The sequence below is a fragment of the Mycteria americana genome, unplaced genomic scaffold, assembly GCF_035582795.1.
Source record: "Mycteria americana isolate JAX WOST 10 ecotype Jacksonville Zoo and Gardens unplaced genomic scaffold, USCA_MyAme_1.0 Scaffold_27, whole genome shotgun sequence".
NCBI lineage: Eukaryota > Metazoa > Chordata > Aves > Ciconiiformes > Ciconiidae > Mycteria > Mycteria americana.
Window position 1 is genome coordinate 1,785,266 of NW_027445609.1, and position 4,595 is coordinate 1,789,860.

A 4,595-nucleotide genomic window follows, 5' to 3' on the forward strand; every position below is an offset into this window, starting at 1 on the left:
TTGCGCAGAGCGCGAATGTCTGTGCGGCAGCGAATGCAGTTCCAAGGGACAGTGAAAACCAGGTAGAGCTTTCAGTGCTGGCAGCTTTCGTGTGGGCGCAATCGCTGGACGTTTCAAATTTGGCAGCCGGGCTCTGCCAGAGTCACATAGGCATTGTTGCATCATAACCAACCAAGGCTTGCGCAGAGCGCGAATGTCTGTGCGGCAGCGAATGCAGTTCCAAGGGACAGTGAAAACCAGGTAGAGCTTTCAGTGCTGGCAGCTTTCGTGTGGGCGCAATCGCAGAAGGTTTCAAATTTGGCAGCCGGGCTCTGCATGAGTCACATAGGCATTGTTGCATCATAACCAACCAAGGCTTGCGCAGAGCGCGAATGTCTGTGCGGCAGCGAATGCAGTTCCAAGGGACAGTGAAAACCAGGTAGAGCTTTCAGTGCTGGCAGCTTTCGTGTGGGCTCAATCAGTGGACGTTTCAAATTTGGCAGCGGGCTGTGCAATATTCACATAGGCATTGTTGCATCATAACCAACCAAGGCTTTTGCAGAGCGCGAATATCTGTGCGGCAGTGAATGCAGTTCCAAGGGACAGTGAAAACCAGGTAGAGCTTTCAGTGCTGGCAGCTTTCGTGTGGGCGCAATCGCTGGACGATTCGAATTTGGCAGCCGAGCTCTGCCAGAGTCACATAGCCATTGTTGCATCATAACCAACCAAGGCTTGCGCAGAGCGCGAATGTCTGTGCGGCAGCGAATGCAGTTCCAAGGGACAGTGAAAACCAGGTAGAGCTTTCAGTGCTGGCAGCTTTCGTGTGGGCGCAATCGGTGTACATTTCAAATTTGGCAGCCGGGCTCTGCCAGAGTCACATAGGCATTGTTGCATCATAACCAACCAAGGCTTGCGCAGAGCGCGAATGTCTGTGCGGCAGCGAATGCAGTTCCAAGGGACAGTGAAAACCAGGTAGAGCTTTCAGTGCTGGCAGCTTTCGTGTGGGCGCAATCGCTGGACGTTTCAAATTTGGCAGCCGGGCTCTGCCAGAGTCACATAGGCATTGTTGCATCATAACCAACCAAGGCTTGCGCAGAGCGCGAATGTCTGTGCGGCAGCGAATGCAGTTCCAAGGGACAGTGAAAACCAGGTAGAGCTTTCAGTGCTGGCAGCTTTCGTGTGGGCGCAATCGCAGAAGGTTTCAAATTTGGCAGCCGGGCTCTGCATGAGTCACATAGGCATTGTTGCATCATAACCAACCAAGGCTTTTGCAGAGCGCGAATGTCTGTGCGGCAGCGAATGCAGTTCCAAGGGACAGTGAAAACCAGGTAGAGCTTTCAGTGCTGGCAGCTTTCGTGTGGGCGCAATCGGTGTACGTTTCGAATTTGGCAGCCGGTCTCTGCCAGAGTCACATAGGCATTGTTGCGTCATAACCAACCAAGGCTTGCGCTGATTGCGAATGTCTGTGCGGCAGCGAATGCAGTTCCAAGGGACAGTGAAAACCAGGTAGAGCTTTCAGTGCTGGCAGCTTTCGTGTGGGCGCAATCGCTGGACGTTTCGAATTTGGCAGCCGGGCTCTGCCAGAGTCACATAGGCATTGTTGCATCATAACCAACCAAGGCTTGCGCAGAGCGCGAATGTCTGTGCGGCAGCGAATGCAGTTCCAAGGGACAGTGAAAACCAGGTAGAGCTTTCAGTGCTGGCAGCTTTTGTGTGGGCGCAATCGCTGGACGTTTCAAATTTGGCAGCCGGGCTCTGCCAGAGTCACATAGGCATTGTTGCATCATAACCAACCAAGGCTTGCGCAGAGCGCGAATGTCTGTGCGGCAGCGAATGCAGTTCCAAGGGACAGTGAAAACCAGGTAGAGCTTTCAGTGCTGGCAGCTTTCGTGTGGGCGCAATCGCTGGACGTTTCAAATTTGGCAGCCGGTCTCTGCCAGAGTCACATAGGCATTGTTGCGTCATAACCAACCAAGGCTTGCGCTGATCGCGAATGTCTGTGCGGCAGCGAATGCAGTTCCAAGGGACAGTGAAAACCAGGTAGAGCTTTCAGTGCTGGCAGCTTTCGTGTGGGCGCAATCGCTGGACGTTTCAAATTTGGCAGCCGGGCTCTGCCAGAGTCACATAGGCATTGTTGCGTCATAACCAACCAAGGCTTGCGCAGAGCGCGAATGTCTGTGCGGCAGCGAATGCAGTTCCAAGGGACAGTGAAAACCAGGTAGAGCTTTCAGTGCTGGCAGCTTTCGTGTGGGCGCAATCGCTGGACGTTTCAAATTTGGCAGCCGGTCTCTGCCAGAGTCACATAGGCATTGTTGCATCATAGCCAACCAAGACTTTTGCGGACCGCGAATGTCTGTGCGGCAGCGAATGCAGTTCCAAGGGACAGTGAAAACCAGGTAGACTTTTCAGTGCTGGCAGCTTTCGTGTGGGCGCAATCGCTGGACGTTTCGAATTTGGCAGCCGGGCTCTGCCAGAGTCACATAGGTATTGTTGCATCATAACCAACCAAGGCTTGCGCAGAGCGCGAATGTCTGTGCGGCAGCGAATGCAGTTCCAAGGGACAGTGAAAACCAGGTAGAGCTTTCAGTGCTGGCAGCTTTCGTGTGGGCTCAATCAGTGGACGTTTCGAATTTGGCAGCGGGCTGTGCAAGATTCACATAGGCATTGTTGCATCATACCCAACCAAGGCTTTTGCAGAGCGCGAATGTCTGTGCGGCAGTGAATGCAGTTCCAAGGGACAGTGAAAACCAGGTAGAGCTTTCAGTGCTGGCGGCTTTCGTGTGGGCGCAATCGGTGTACGTTTCGAATTTGGCAGCCGAGCTCTGCGAGAGTCACATAGCCATTGTTGCATCATAACCAACCAAGGCTTTTGCGGACCGCGAATGTCTGTGCGGCAGCGAATGCAGTTCCAAGGGACAGTGAAAACCAGGTAGAGCTTTCAGTGCTGGCAGCTTTCATGTGGGCGCAATCGCTGGACGTTTCAAATTTGGCAGCCGGGCTCTGCGAGAGTCACATAGGCATTGTTGCATCATAACCAACCAAGACTTTTGCGGAGCGCGAATGTCTGTGCGGCAGCGAATGCAGTTCCAAGGGACAGTGAAAACCAGGTAGAGCTTTCAGTGCTGGCAGCTTTCGTGTGGGCGCAATCGGTGTACATTTCAAATTTGGCAGCCGGGCTCTGCCAGAGTCACATAGGCATTGTTGCGTCATAACCAACCAAGGCTTGCGCAGAGCGCGAATGTCTGTGCGGCAGCGAATGCAGTTCCAAGGGACAGTGAAAACCAGGTAGAGCTTTCAGTGCTGGCAGCTTTCGTGTGGGCGCAATCGCTGGACGTTTCAAATTTGGCAGCCGGTCTCTGCCAGAGTCACATAGGCATTGTTGCGTCATAACCAACCAAGGCTTGCGCTGATTGCGAATGTCTGTGCGGCAGCGAATGCAGTTCCAAGGGACAGTGAAAACCAGGTAGAGCTTTCAGTGCTGGCAGCTTTCGTGTGGGCCCAATCGCTGGACGTTTCAAATTTGGCAGCCGGGCTCTGCCAGAGTCACATAGGCATTGTTGCATCATAACCAACCAAGGCTTGCGCAGAGCGCGAATGTCTGTGCGGCACCGAATGCAGTTCCAAGGGACAGTGAAAACCAGGTAGAGCTTTCAGTGCTGGCAGCTTTCGTGTGGGCGCAATCGCTGGACGTTTCAACTTTGGCAGCCGGGCTCTGCCAGAGTCACATAGGCATTGTTGCATCATAACCAACCAAGGCTTGCGCAGAGCGCGAATGTCTGTGCGGCAGCGAATGCAGTTCCAAGGGACAGTGAAAACCAGGTAGAGCTTTCAGTGCTGGCAGCTTTCGTGTGGGCTCAATCAGTGGACGTTTCAAATTTGGCAGCGGGCTGTGCAAGATTCACATAGGCATTGTTGCATCATACCCAACCAAGGCTTTTGCAGAGCGCGAATGTCTGTGCGGCAGTGAATGCAGTTCCAAGGGACAGTGAAAACCAGGTAGAGCTTTCAGTGCTGGCGGCTTTCGTGTGGGCGCAGTCGGTGTACGTTTCGAATTTGGCAGCCGAGCTCTGCGAGAGTCACATAGCCATTGTTGCATCATAACCAACCAAGGCTTTTGCGGACCGCGAATGTCTGTGCAGCAGCGAATGCAGTTCCAAGGGACAGTGAAAACCAGGTAGAGCTTTCAGTGCTGGCAGCTTTCGTGTGGGCGCAATCGCTGGACGATTCGAATTTGGCAGCCGGGCTCTGCCAGAGTCACATAGGCATTGTTGCATCATAACCAACCAAGGCTTGCGCAGAGCGCGAATGTCTGTGCGGCAGCGAATGCAGTTCCAAGGGACAGTGAAATCCAGGTAGAGCTTTCAGTGCTGGCAGCTTTCGTGTGGGCGCAATCGCTGGACGTTTCAAATTTGGCAGCCGGGCTCTGCCAGAGTCACATAGGCATTGTTGCATCATAACCAACCAAGGCTTGCGCAGAGCGCGAATGTCTGTGCGGCAGCGAATGCAGTTCCAAGGGACAGTGAAAACCAGGTAGAGCTTTCAGTGCTGGCAGCTTTCGTGTGGGCGCAATCGCTGGACGTTTCAAATTTGGCAGCCGGTCTCTGCCAGAGTCACAT